Source organism: Dendrobates tinctorius, unplaced genomic scaffold (genome assembly GCF_039654945.1).
Source record: "Dendrobates tinctorius isolate UK_male_01 unplaced genomic scaffold, ASM3965494v1 ptg000192l, whole genome shotgun sequence".
NCBI classification, from domain to species: Eukaryota; Metazoa; Chordata; class Amphibia; order Anura; family Dendrobatidae; genus Dendrobates; species Dendrobates tinctorius.
In genome coordinates, this window is record NW_027361859.1 from 8,498,888 (window position 1) to 8,515,051 (window position 16,164).

General features: G+C 53.2%; 1 protein-coding gene across 3 annotated transcripts in view; it reads left to right on the top strand.

Annotated features, from left to right (window-relative positions):
- Positions 1-9,167: 9,167 nt before the first annotated feature.
- LOC141055847 (uncharacterized) overlaps positions 9,168-16,164 on the top strand; it is a 34,424-nt gene continuing 27,427 nt past the window's right edge. For 2 of the 3 annotated variants that reach the window (XM_073552565.1, XM_073552563.1), the window contains exons 1-2: positions 9,168-9,257; positions 11,079-11,176. The gene's annotated coding sequence lies outside the window, so the exon portion shown is untranslated. Of the gene's footprint in view, positions 9,258-9,277; positions 9,411-11,078; positions 11,177-16,164 lie in introns of those variants that run through there. The other variant, XM_073552564.1, reaches the window with a different exon arrangement.

The window sequence follows — 16,164 nt, forward strand, 5'->3', positions numbered from 1 at the left end:
CACACGGCTCCGCTCCGTACACCTCGAACACACACGGCTCCGCTTCGCACACCTCGTACACACACGGCTCCTCTCCGTACACCTCGTACACATGGCTCTGCTCCGTACACCTCGTACACACACGACTCCGCTCCGTACACCTCGTACACACACGGCTCCGCTCCGTACACCTCGTACACACGGCTCTGCTCCGTACATCTCGTACACACACGGCTCTGCTCCGTACACCTTGTACACACACGGCTCCGCTCCGTACACCTCGTACACACACGGCTCCGCTCCGTACATCTCGTACACACACGGCTCTGCTCCGTACACCTCGTACACACACGGCTCTGTTCCGTACACCTCGTACACACGCGGCTCCGCTCCTTACACCTCGTACACACGCGGCTCTGCTCCGTACACCTCGTACACACGGCTCCGCTCCGTACACCTCGTAAACACACGGCTCCGCTCCGTACACCTCGTACACACATGGCTCCGCTGCGTACACCTCGTACACACGCTGCTCTGCTCCGTACACCTCGTACACACGGCTCCGCTCCGTACACCTCGTAAACACACGGCTCTGCTCCGTACACCTCGTACACACACGGCTCCGCTCCGTACACCTCGTACACACGGCTCTGCTCCGTACACCTCGTACACACACGGCTCCGCTCCGTACACCTCGTACAAACGGCTCTGCTCTGTACACCTCGTACACACACGGCTCTGCTCCATACACCTCGCACACACACGGCTCTGCTCTGTACACCTTGTACACACACGGCTCTGCTCCGTACACACACGGCTCCGCTCCGTACACCTCGAACACACACGGCTCCGCTCCGCACACCTCGTACACACACGGCTCCGCTCCGTACACCTCGTACTCATGGCTCTGCTCCGTACACTTCGTACACACACGGCTCCGCTCCGTACACCTCGTACATACGGCTCTGCTCCGTACATCTCGTACACACACGGCTCTGCTCCGTACCCCTCGTACACACGGCTCCGCTCCGTACACCTCGTACACACACGGCTCTGCTCCGTACACCTCGTACACACACAGCTCCGCTCCGTACACCTCGTACACACACGGCTCCGCTCCGTACACCTCGTACACACGCGGCTCCGCTCCGTACACCTCGTACACACGCGTCTCCGCTCCGTACACCTCTTACACACGCGGCTCCGCTCCGTACACCTCGTACACACGCGGCTCCGCTCCGTACACCTCGTACACACGCGGCTCCTCTCCGTACACCTCGTACACACGGCTCTGCTCCGTACACCTCGTACACACACGGCTCCGCTCCGTACACCTCGTACACACACGGCTCCGCTCCGTACACCTCGTACACACGGCTCTGCTCCGTACACCTCGTACACACACGGCTCTGCTCCGTACACCTCGCACACACACGGCTCTGCTCTGTACACCTTGTACACACACGGCTCTGCTCCGTACACACACGGCTCCGCTCCGTACACCTCATACACACACGGCTCCGCTCCGTACACCTCGAACACACACGGCTCCACTCCGCACACCTCGTACACACACGGCTCCGCTCCGTACACCTCGTACACACGGCTCTGCTCCGTACACCTCGTACACACACGGCTCCGCTCCGTACACCTCGTACACACGGCTCTCCTCCGTACACCTCGTACACACACGGCTCCGCTCCGTACACCTCGTACACACGGCTCTGCTCCGTACACCTCGTACACACACGGCTCTGCTCCGTACACCTTGCACACACACGGCTCTGCTCTGTACACCTTGTACACACACGGCTCTGCTCCGTACACACACGGCTCCGCTCCGTACACACACGGCTCCGCTCCGTACACACACGGCTCCGCTCCGTACACCTCGTGCACACACGGCTCCGCTCCGTACACCTCGAACACACACGGCTCCGCTCCGCACACCTCGTACACACACGGCTCCGCTCCGTACACCTCGTACTCATGGCTCTGCTCCGTACACCTCGTACACACGGCTCTGCTCCGTACACCTCGTACATACACGGCTCTGGTCCGTACACACGCGGCTCTGCTCTGTACACCTTGTACACGCAGCTCTGCTCTTTACACCTTGTACACACACAGCTCTGCTCCGTACACCTCGTACACACACGGCTCTGCTCCGTACACCTCGCACACACACGGCTCTGCTCTGTACACCTTGTACACACACGGTTCTGCTCCGTACACACACGGCTCCGCTCCGTACACACACGGTTCCGCTCCGTACACCTCGTACACACACGGCTCCGCTCCGTACACCTCGTACACACACGGCTCCGCTCCGCACACCTCATACACACATGGCTCCGCTCCGTACACCTCGTACACATGGCTCTGCTCCGTACACCTCGTACACACACGGCTCTGCTCCGTACACCTCGTACACACACGGCTCTGCTCCGTACACCTCGTACACACACGGCTCTGCTCCGCACACCTCATACACACGCGGCTCCGCTCCGTACACATTGTACACACACGGCTCTGCTCCGTACACCCCGTACATACACGGCTCCGCTCCGTACACCTCGTACACACGCGGCTCTGCTCCATACACATTGTACACACTCGGCTTCGCTCTGTACACCTCGTACGCACACGGCTCCGCACACCTCGTACACACGCGGCTCCGCTCCGTACACCTCGTACACACGCGGCTCCGCTCCGTACACCTCGTACACACACGGCTCCGCTACGTACACCTCGTACACACACGGCTCCGCTCTGTACACCTCGTACACACACGGCTCTGCCCCGTACACCTCGTACACACACGGCTCCGCTGTGTACACCTTGTACACACGCGGTTCTGCTCCGTACACCTAGTAAACACACGGCTCAGCTCCGTACACCTCGTACACACACGGCTCCGCTCCGTACACCTCGTACACACACGGCTCCGCTCCGTACACCTCGTACACCACGGCTCCGCTCCGTACACCTCGTACACACACGGCTCCGCTCCGTACACCTCGCACACACACTGCTCCGCTCCGTACACCTCGCACACACACGGCTCAGCTCCGTACACCTCGCACACACACGGCTCAGCTCCGTACACCTCGCACACACACGGCTCTGCTCCGTACACCTTGTACAGACACGGCTCTGCTCCGTACACCTCGTACACACGCGGCTCTGCTCTGTACACCTTGTACACACGCAGCTCTGCTCTTTACACCTTGTAATCACACAGCTCTGCTCCGTACACCTCGTACACACACGGCTCTGCTCCGTACACCTCGCACACACACGGCTCTGCTCTGTACACCTTGTACACACACGGTTCTGCTCCGTACACACACGGCTCCGCTCCGTACACACACGGCTCCGCTCCGTACACCTCGTACACACACGGCTCCGCTCCGTACACCTCGTACACACGGCTCCGCTCCGTACACCTCATACACACACGGCTCCGCTCCTTACAGCCTGTACACACACGGCTCCGCTCCGTACACCTCATACACACACGGCTCTGCCCCGTACACCTCGTACACACACGGCTCTGCTCCGTACACCTCGTACACACACGGCTCCGCTCCGTACACCTCGTACACACACTGCTCTGCTCCGTACACCTCGTACACACACGGCTCCGCTCCGTACACCCCGTACACACATGGCTCCGCTCCGTACACCCCGTACACACGGCTCCGCTCCGTACACCTCGTACACACGCGGCTCTGCTCCGTACACATTGTACACACTCGGCTCCGCTCCGTACACCTCGTACGCACACGGCTCCGCACACCTCGTACACACGCGGCTCCGCTCCGTACACATTGTACACACACGGCTCCGCTCCGTACACCCCGTACACACACGGCTCCGCTCCGTACACCTCGTACACACGCGGCTCTGCTCCGTACACATTGTACACACTCGGCTTCGCTCCGTACACCTCGTACGCACACGGCTCCGCACACCTCGTACACACGCGGCTCCGCTCCGTACACCTCGTACACATACGGCTCCGCTCCGCACACCTCGTACACACACGGCTCTGCCCCGTACACCTCGTACACACACGACTCTGCCCCGTACACCTCGTACACACACGGCTCCGCTCCGTACACCTTGTACACACGCGGTTCTGCTCCGTACACCTCGTACACATGCGGCTCCGCCCCATAACCTCGTACACACACGGCTCCGCTCCGTACACCTCGTACACACACGGCTCCGCTCCGTACACCTCGCACACACACGGCTCCGCTCCGTACACCTCGCACACACACTGCTCCACTCCGTACACCTCGCACACACACGGCTCCGCTCCGTACACCTCGCACACACACGGCTCTGCTCTGTACACCTTGTGTACACACGGTTCTGCTCCGTACACACACGGCTCCGCTCCGTACACCTCGTACACACACGGCTCCGCTCCGTACACCTCGTACACACACGGCTCCGCTCCGCACACCTCGTACACACGGCTCCGCTCCGTACACCTCGTACACACACGGCTCTGCTCCGTACACCTCGTACACACGGCTCTGCTCCGTACACCTCGTACACACACGGCTCCGCTCCGTACACCTCGTACACACGGCTCCGCTCCGTACACCTCGTACACACACGGCTCTGCTCCGTACACCTCGTACACACGCGGCTCTGCTCCGTACACCTCGCACACACACGGCTCTGCTCTGTACACCTTGTACACACACTGCTCCGCTCCGTACACACACGGCTCCGCTCCGTACACCTCGTACACACACGGCTCCGCTCCGTACACCTCGTACACACATGGCTCTGCTCCGTACACCTCGTACACACCTCGTACACATGGCTCTGCTCCGTACACATGGCTCTGCTCCGTACACCTCGTACACACACGGCTCCGCTCCGTACACCTCGTACACACACGGCTCCGCTCCGTACACCTCGTACACACGGCTCTGCTCTGTACACCTTGTACACACACGGCTCCGCTCCGTACACCTCACACACACACGGCTCCGCTCCGTACACCTCGTACACACGCGGCTCCGCTCCGTACACCTCGTACACACACGGCTCCGCTCCGTACACCTCGTACACACGCTGCTCTGCTCCGTACACCTCGTACACACCCGGCTCCGCTCCGTACACCTCGTAAACACACGGCTCCGCTCCGTACACCTCGTACACACACGGCTCCGCTCCGTACACCTCGTACACACACGGCTCCGCTCCGTACACCTCGTACACACACGACTCTGCTCCGTACACCTCACACACACGGCTCTGCTCCGTACACCTCGTACACACACACGACTCCGCTCCGTACACCTCGTACACACGCGGCTCCGCTCCGTACACCTCGTACACACTCGGCTCCGCTCCTTACACCTCGTACACACACGGCTCTGCTCCATACACCTCGTACACACAGCTCTGCTCCGCACACCTCGTACACACACGGCTCCGCTCCGTACACCTCGTACACACGGCTCCGCTCCGTACACCTCGTACACACACGGCTCTGCTCCGTACACCTTGTACACACACGGCTCTGCTCCATACGCCTCGTACACACACGGCTCCGCTCCGTACACCTCGTACACACACGGCTCCGCTCCGTACACCTCGTACACACACGGCTCCGCTCCTTCCACCTCGTACACACACGGCTCCGCTCCGTACACCTCGTACACACACGGCTCCGCTCCGTACACCTCGTACACACGCGGCTCTGCTCCGTACACCTCGTACACACACGGCTCCGCTCCATACGCCTCGTACACACACGACTCCGCTCTGTACACCTCGTACACACGCGGCTCCGCTCCTTACACCTCGTACACACACGACTCCGCTCCGTACACCTCGTACACACGCGTCTCCGCTCCTTACACCTCGTACACATGGCTCTGCTCCGTACACCTCGTACACACACGGCTCTGTTCCGTACACCTCGTACACACGCGGCTCCGCTCCTTACACCTCGTACACACGCGGCTCTGCTCCGTACACCTCGTACACACGGTTCCGCTCCGTACACCTCGTAAACACACGGCTCCGCTCCGTACACCTCGTACACACATGGCTCCGCTCCGTACACCTCGTACACACGCTGCTCTGCTCCGTACACCTCGTACACACGGCTCCGCTCCGTACACCTCGTAAACACACGGCTCCGCTCCTTACACCTCGTACACACGCGGCTCTGCTCCGTACACCTCGTACACACGGCTCCGCTCCGTACACCTCGTAAACACACGGCTCCGCTCCGTACACCTCGTACACACATGGCTCCGCTCCGTACACCTCGTACACACGCTGCTCTGCTCCGTACACCTCGTACACACGGCTCCGCTCCGTACACCTCGTAAACACACGGCTCCGCTCCTTACACCTCGTACACACGCGGCTCTGCTCCGTACACCTCGTACACACACGGCTCCGCTCCGTACACCTCGTAAACACACGGCTCCGCTCCGTACACCTCGTACACACATGGCTCCGCTCCGTACACCTCGTACACACACTGCTCTGCTCCGTACACCTCGTACACACGGCTCCGCTCCGTACACCTCGTACACACACGGCTCTGCTCCGTACACCTCGTACACACACGGCTCTGCTCCGTACACCTCGTACACACACGGCTCTGCTCCGTACACCTCGTACACACACGGCTCCGCTCCGTACACCTCGTACACACGCGGCTCCGCTCCGTACACCTCGTACACACGCGGCTCCGCTCCGTACACCTCGTACACACATGGCTCCGCTCCGTACACCTCGTACACATGCGGCTCCGCCCCATAACCTCGTACACACACGGCTCCGCTCCGTACACCTCGTACACACACGGCTCCGCTCCGTACACCTCGCACACACACGGCTCCGCTCCGTACACCTCGCACACACACTGCTCCACTCCGTACACCTCGCACACACACGGCTCCGCTCCGTACACCTCGCACACACACGGCTCTGCTCTGTACACCTTGTACACACACGGTTCTGCTCCGTACACACACGGCTCCGCTCCGTACACCTCGTACACACACGGCTCCGCTCCGTACACCTCGTACACACACGGCTCCGCTCCGCACACCTCGTACACACGGCTCCGCTCCGTACACCTCGTACACACACGGCTCTGCTCCGTACACCTCGTACACACGGCTCTGCTCCGTACACCTCGTACACACACGGCTCCGCTCCGTACACCTCGTACACACGGCTCCGCTCCGTACACCTCGTACACACACGGCTCTGCTCCGTACACCTCGTACACACGCGGCTCTGCTCCGTACACCTCGCACACACACGGCTCTGCTCTGTACACCTTGTACACACACGGCTCCGCTCCGTACACACACGGCTCCGCTCCGTACACCTCGTACACACACGGCTCCGCTCCGTACACCTCGTACACACATGGCTCTGCTCCGTACACCTCGTACACACCTCGTACACATGGCTCTGCTCCGTACACATGGCTCTGCTCCGTACACCTCGTACACACACGGCTCCGCTCCGTACACCTCGTACACACACGGCTCCGCTCCGTACACCTCGTACACACGGCTCTGCTCTGTACACCTTGTACACACACGGCTCCGCTCCGTACACCTCACACACACACGGCTCCGCTCCGTACACCTCGTACACACGCGGCTCCGCTCCGTACACCTCGTACACACACGGCTCCGCTCCGTACACCTCGTACACACGCTGCTCCGCTCCGTACACCTCGTACACACCCGGCTCCGCTCCGTACACCTCGTAAACACACGGCTCCGCTCCGTACACCTCGTACACACACGGCTCCGCTCCGTACACCTCGTACACACACGGCTCCGCTCCGTACACCTCGTACACACACGACTCTGCTCCGTACACCTCACACACACAGCTCTGCTCCGTACACCTCGTACACACACACGACTCCGCTCCGTACACCTCGTACACACGCGGCTCCGCTCCGTACACCTCGTACACACTCGGCTCCGCTCCTTACACCTCGTACACACACGGCTCTGCTCCATACACCTCGTACACACAGCTCTGCTCCGCACACCTCGTACACACACGGCTCCGCTCCGTACACCTCGTACACACGGCTCCGCTCCGTACACCTCGTACACACACGGCTCTGCTCCGTACACCTTGTACACACACGGCTCTGCTCCATACGCCTCGTACACACACGGCTCCGCTCCGTACACCTCGTACACACACGGCTCCGCTCCGTACACCTCGTACACACACGGCTCCGCTCCGTACACCTCGTACACACACGGCTCCGCTCCGTACACCTCGTACACACACGGCTCCGCTCCGTACACCTCGTACACACGCGGCTCTGCTCCGTACACCTCGTACACACGCGGCTCCGCTCCATACGCCTCGTACACACACGACTCCGCTCCGTACACCTCGTACACACGCGGCTCCGCTCCTTACACCTCGTACACACACGACTCCGCTCCGTACACCTCGTACACACGCGGTTCCGCTCCTTACACCTCGTACACACGCGGCTCCGCTCCTTACACCTCGTACACATGGCTCTGCTCCGTACACCTCGTACACACACGGCTCTGTTCCGTACACCTCGTACACACGCGGCTCCGCTCCTTACACCTCGTACACACGCGGCTCCGCTCCTTACACCTCGTACACACGCGGCTCCGCTCCGTACACCTCGTACACACACGGCTCCGCTCCGTACACCTCGTACACACACGGCTCTGTTCCGTACACCTCGTACACACGCGGCTCCGCTCCGTACACCTCGTACACACACGGCTCTGCTCCGTACACCTCGTACACACGCGGCTCCGCTCCGTACACCTCGTACACACACGGCTCCGCTCCGTACACCTCGTACACACATGGCTCTGCTCCGTACACCTCGTACACACACGGCTCCGCTCCGTACACCTCGTACACACACGGCTCCGCTCCGTACACCTTGTACACACACGGCTCCGCTCCGTACACCTCGTACACACATGGCTCTGCTCTGTACACCTCGTACACACGCGGCTCTGCTCCGTACACCTCGTACACACGCGGCTCTGCTACATCCCCCCTGTAAACCCCTCCTGACCCCACACAAAAACTTCCCCTCATCCAGCACCATGACAACCAGCACAGCAGAGTCCTGCATACACTGAGGCCCCTGATCATGTGACCCCTGACTCCTCCCCTCCTGTGACCTCATCCCAGGTCCTGTGCGCACAGAGCAGCCATATATGTGGAGTGTGGCTCTGCAGGTGGAGGTAGGTGCTGGAGCCCCGTTATTCTCTCAGGATTAGCCGCTGTTCACACTCGGCCATTTTTGCTGTTTACGTTCTTGTGTCATCCGTCTGTTTAGAGACATTACATACACATTATCTCACCTGGCATTAGATGCCTGCACAGCTTATTGTGAGGTAAAGGATAATCCAAGCAGCCAGAGTCCAATTTGTGATGAAATCTCTCCGCTTATTGTTTCTTCAGATTAAGAGTATGATACAGGTGACGCATTAGCTGACGCTACAGTGTTTTCCTGTTTTCCATCATGAGGTACCGTTGCGTTCTGTCTTATCGATGGAAGTAATATGCGTGGCACGGAAGGCATCGACCTTACGACAGTTTTTATCACCCAGATTCTTTACGGAGTCACAAAATAATCAACCTAACTGCCTAACAATAGCCATGAGCGGACCTGTGGAAGTTCGGGTTCTGGTACCTGACCCTACCTTTATTCGAAAGTTTGGTTCAGGTACCAGAACTGTACCCGAACTTGAACCAGAACCTGAGCCCCATTGAAAAGAATGGGGACCTGAACTTTTGAGCTGGAAGATTCTCTCTCTCCTCCTGGACTTTCCCCGTAATTCCGAATGTTGCAACGGACTTCCTGGAGAAGTCTGTGTTCAGCGTTTAACACCGGCCACTAACTGTGACGATCTGATTTTGTGGGTTATAAAAATCACCTAGGCGGTTTAACGATGCAACTATTTTTTATTCCATACATCCATGGTTGTACAACAAATCCAGGTAGATAGTCCTCAGTCCACAAGTTCCCAATCTGAGATTGGTAGTTCCACTAGCCCTGTACCAGGCGATACCCACTGTCTCCCAACTTTTGTTTGGCCCACAGCTTTTGGTATCTCCAGCCGGTATAGTGTGCAGTCACAGCCTATGTTCCTTCATCTGATGGATATCATGACCATAGCTCATGGATACCCCTCCAGCTAACAATCAATCTCCAATACTCCATAGATTATCCATCCATCTTGTTCTCCCTTCCCCTTAAACAATTTTCTTTAGCTCACAGAACAAAGCATATTCCATCAAATGGGGCTGTATGTGAGACCCCCTGTGGTGACGGCTCCCTTGGGTTCTGTGCGATATGGGAAAATGATATTTTGATTTGATGAAATTCCCCATCAAGATAAAGCTTGGCCCAAAAATACTTCCTTCAGACCACTCAACCCCCCTCCCTTGGCATGCATTCCCTAAGGCCATAAAAAGCAATGCAATGTTTTTCTTTGATTAAAACTCAAGGAACAAGCACTTTGAAGCTCGGAGACCACCAATTAGCACCAGGGTGTGAACTCGTGTGCAGTTGCAACCAAACTGGATTCTTTTGTCTGACTCAAGCACATGGAAACATCGTGGCACAACAAGTCACAGCAAGGCTCTGAGGTATTGAATCTGGAAAATGACCTATATTAGCAGAATGCAATATCTCTGAGCCTAGCCGAGCATATTATCGGAATCGGCATTCCTTCCCACACACACCCATGCCTGGCAGCCACCTGTAGCACTCTGCGTTATTGAGTTGCCAGGCATAGCTACCAGGAATTACATACTATAGGCATATTGTGTCTCTGCGCAGATAAATTCCAATGGAATCCAGTGGCACCGCTGCCATTCCATTCAGAGCTTCGGGCGGAAAGCTATTAGCCTCCACAGTTCTGGATAGAAAATCATACTTTCAGATAAGGGAGGAGAGGAGCTGCACAAGCCCAGGGGTGGGTACAAAGTGTGGGAAGGGACAGCCTAGGAGATACAAGACAGCTCCTCATTTTGAGCTTATTTTTTTCTACTGGCAGGAGGATCCGTTAGCTGACGCAGCCAGGAAAACCACGTGCCTAAGATTTGGACCTGTCATCTATCAGCGTCTCCCTGTGGTCACATGCTACAGAACACGGTAATTGCAACCTATCTATACCTTATCCTTGTACTTCATTCTTGACTGTATACCTGTATATTGTTCTTGTAAATATATACACCTGTATATTTCTAGTGCGCGTTTCGGAGATTAAATATATAATTAATCTTGGGCTGCTCGTTTATCTCGATACACGAATCCCCACGTCCGCACGCTCGGTTGGTTATATTATACACTACTCGGGTTGGTTTCTGACCTGATATAAGCCTGTTGTCGGACGGGGCTTATGTTGAGCGAGGAACTGGTAGCTGCATACTGTTAGTGAGGAACTCTGGCAGTGACAGCCGGGAGGTTTGTATATATAGTCCCAGCCTGGTCTGGTGATGTATATTCCCCCTCAATGGGAGCGCCTCAATAGCTTGTACCTATAAGGGAAGACTTTCCAGTGACTATTTGACCTTGGTGCAGTTCCCTGACTGATCTGGGGCAAGTGGTGGCGCCAGAGAGCCGATCCCTGCTGGGTCCTTCTCTCTCCTCCCCCGAGGTGAGCGAAGTCGACACGCTCTTTCACTGTGCAATCCGTCACAGGTCTACTATCCCAGCCACACAATGGACCTAGGAGTGGGAGTATAGTGGTTTGAGACATTGAGATACAGAGGGGATTAATAGGACTCGGCTCTGCGTCCATTTGTCCTATAGTCTTTAGTGAGCGACCACATCCTCACACTAATCTCTCACTTATCTCTAGTTAGTAAATATTGGCCATTGTAGAGAAACAGGGGTCAGCGGGTGCTCTAGTCCACTGGCTCTAGACTGCATGGACAAGAGATCAACACACTGAACACCCTCTTCCCGTTTGGGCTTAATACTACTCATACAACACAGGGTGAGGATAGAACAGTGTGGCAATACTTTATTGAACTACAGGACAGACAAATAACACATAGAACAGCTCCAGCAAAATAACCAAGATGGTGCAAAATTACAGAATCTCACCCTTCTGTTGACTCGCCAGAATTAAAACCAGCTGCGACTCCCCCCATATGTGACACGAGTAAAGAGGAGGTATCAACCAGCTTAGGAAGCTGAGTCCATTGATGTGTAAGGCCAGGTGACCGGAAGGTCACAACCTGACTTCTCCGAACATCTCCATAGAGCCAGGTGACGGTGCGTCCCATCTTGGATTCCCCAAACGTATCCATGGAACTCAGGTAACCGGTGGGTCCAAGTCCTGACGTCCCCAAATGTATCCATGAGTTCAGTGATGGTTAATGGAGCATATCTGTATTCTTTCAGCCAGGACCGTGGTCCCCTACGCTGTCATCCTTTAGAATGTCAAATCTGTGTCCCTAGTTATGGAGCCATGATGTTCTGGCAGCTGTCTTGAAGAGTGTTCCTGGCTGTGGTTTTGTAAAGAGTCTCTGGACCTCTTGTTACAGAGGCATATCCCCATTATATTGTTCCCAACTATTGTCCTTCAAGATATCTTTCAGAGGTCAAGATAAATATGTGAAGAGGTCAAGGAGAAGCTGTGATGAGATCAGCTCGCATTGTTTGAGTATTTAATCAATTTGATTAGTTTTTACTCGTCAGTTTTGCAAGTCAACAAGCCACAGGGTCCCACACAATGGTCAATCAGCATATTATCAAACATCCATTGATCAATGACCCTGCATCCCTGTCTTGCAAACATAAAAGACAATAAGCTGTAGGAGCTGATAAAAGAGGCAAACAACAGCCATTCAGACATATCAAAAATCAATGTTTAAGACTCATATGACAACACTATATGGTTCTAAACCAGCTGAAAATAGATATCTGGATAATTAAGATTAAATGCCGTTTTGTCACAGCCATACACATGGGAGAATAGATTATCATGACCCCGGTCCATTAAGAAGGTCAGTAATTTTTGTCTGGAGGCTTGCAAATCTGCTTACCTTTCACCATTCCCAACTCTTCTTTTGATTAACCAGGTTGGCACAATGTCATGATTGCGGCGTGATGCACATATGGCTTCTCGTCAGCCCAGCTAATCAATAGACCAGCTGGAAATGCCAGGAAGTAAAGAGATTTTCACTTCTCTTATTCAGCGGTCACAGGTTACTGACCTGCCCGATGGACCCGAGTCCCGTGAATCGATTCTTCCAGCTTTACTACCAGGTATTTTCAGCATCTCTATTTTGAACTGTTTAGCACAGGAAAAAGATATTAAATAAAACAGTATATTAATTGGAATAATGAATACTTGATATGTTAGAGCAGTTCTAGCTTCAATTTAAAGGGGTTGTCTGGGACATTTACGTTAATGGCCTATCTTTAGATTAGGTCATCAATATCTGACACATGGCACCTCTGCTGATCAGGTGTTCCAAGTGCCGGATGGATGTGCTCGTCTGCGGAGTGGATTTACATAGCTCCGTCCTTAGCGGAAACAACTGATTGGTGGGGGTACTGGGTGCCGCATCCCCAACGATTAAATATTGATGACCTATCCTAAGGATACGCCATCAATATAAACATTCAGAGTTGGCGAGAATAAGAAATACAAAGCTTGCCATTTCCAACAGTCTCCAACACTTGTCGGAGTGTTTCTTTATTTTATACCCTTTGTGAATATAGGCAAATTTAGACTAGTCAGACATAATAGTGGTATTCTTAGCTGCATATTAAGTAAACGACACTACCATGTGTCCATCAAGCATAGTCACACTCATCATCAGTTTCTTGGTCCGAGTTATTCTAGTTAGGGTTTATATACCCTGTGAGATTTGGACAACCTGGAGACACTACCCCTTCTTTCTCTAACATTATTTGGAAACCTGTATATGTTACTACATCCAATACGTGGAATGTTCTTCAGGTACAATAAAAACACATTTTTGACGGGGATGAAAAAAAGACACCATCATACCTGCTGTTCCGTCTCATTTTACACAAATCATTGCTAATTATACCTCCTACCAGAACAAAAAACCCCTGCTATTAAGTGAGTTAGAGGTGGAGATTACCAACGCAAATGACATCCCCACCGATTTTAACACTAGAGATGACATCATCCTGCAATATATAATGCATGAGTATAATAATAGTTCTCTTTATGCTAATTAGTGCTCCTTTCTGTCATCTGTAAATTGGATCAGGTGTAATTAATTAGGTCATGTAATTCTCTCCGGTTTAAGGATTGGTTTCCTTTTGATTTTTAAGTCAGCTGTTTTTGCCCACGTTTTTAGCCTATGAAGAAGGGCCACAGTGGCTTGAAATGCATAGGATAATGTACTACCTGTTTACTGTATGTGGAATCATCTGTATTATGCTTTCAATCTGAAGATATAAAAATTCAAGCAATTTTAACCCCTTACCGACATATGATGTATTGGTACATCACACACCGACTCCCTTCCTTTGATGCGGGGGCATCTTTCAACACACATGCCGACTGATTTCATCAGCCATTATGTGTCTCTAACTGCATCACATGGAGTTCCGCGCGGCCCGAGGCTGTTAGCCTATTAAATGCCGCTTTCAATCTCCTTGCAGAGGGGCGCGTCATTCCACCTGCCCATTGGCGTGCCCGTGACATGATCGCGGGGCGCCAATAGTTTGTCATGACAGCCAGAGAAGACTGCTGAAAACCCCCTGTGAAAGCCAGGATTGGAACAGTGTTCATAGGAGAATGTGATTTCAGACAATCACAGATTCAAGACTATTTATTATAGTAAAAAGTTAAAGAAAAATGTAAAAACAAAATAAAAAAAGTTCAAATCACCCCCTTGCCCCATTAAAAAAAAAATTAAAAATACACTTATTTGATATCACTGCTTTTGTAAAACTCGGATCTATATAATTACAAAAAAAATTACCGTAATCCAACATGTAAACAGTGTAACGTCACTACATTGCAATAAAATGTAACGACAAGAGATCAGAACATCATATCTACCCCGAAATGGTATCAATAAAAATGGCAAGTCAGGGCGCAAAAAATAAGCCATCACACAGCCTCATATCATAAGATAGATTTTTTTTTTTATGAATTTCCGAATTTTTTTTTCACCACCTAAATAAAAAGATAAACTATACATGTGTGGTATCTGCATACTCGTACTGACCTGGGGAATCATATTGCAAGGTTAGTTTTCCCATATAGTGAACATGGTAAATAATAATAAAAAAAAACATTGTGGAATCGCCCTTTTTTGCAATTTCACCGCACTCGGAATTTGTTTCCCATTTTTCAGTACAGTATGTGGTAAAATCAATGCTGCCATTCAAAAGCACAACTCATCCTGCCAAAAGACAAGCCCTGATATGGCTATATTGACGGAAAAATAAAAAAGTTATGGCTCTTGGAAGAAGGAGATGAAAAATGGCCGTGGTGCGAAGGGGTTAATCATAATTTGGAGCCTGACTTTCGGTTTCTTTGGATTATTCTGTGTTTTTGTTTGTTACATCTTTTTAATAACCAGTCTTTGAAAAATGCAGAACACACGTCATCCATGTTCTGCCTGTGTTCTTCACTGGTCCATTCACATAGAAATCAAAGAAAACACAAGAATAGGTCCATACAATATAACGTGTTTGAGTGATGTCCATGTAAGATATGGACATCCTACAGTCATGTCTGAAAGCGAAAGTGTTGGCACCCTTGAAATTGTTCCAGAAAATGAAGTATGTCTCCCACAAAATTATAGCAAATACATGTTTTGTTATATATATGTATATTTCCTTTGTGTGTATTGGAATAACATTAAAAAAAACTGATAAAAAAAAGGCAAATTGGCCAGGCAAAATTGTTGGCACCTTTCCAAAATTGTGAGTAAACAACTTTGTTTCAAGCATGTGATGCTCGTTTAAACTCACATGTGGCAAGTAGCAGGTGTGATCCATATGAAATCACACCTGAAACCAGAAAAAAAGGGGAAAAGTTGACTCAATCTTTGCATTGTGTGTCTGTGTGCCACACTAAGCAAAGAGAACAGAAAGAGGAGAAGAGAACTGTCCGAGCACTTGAGAACCAAAATTGT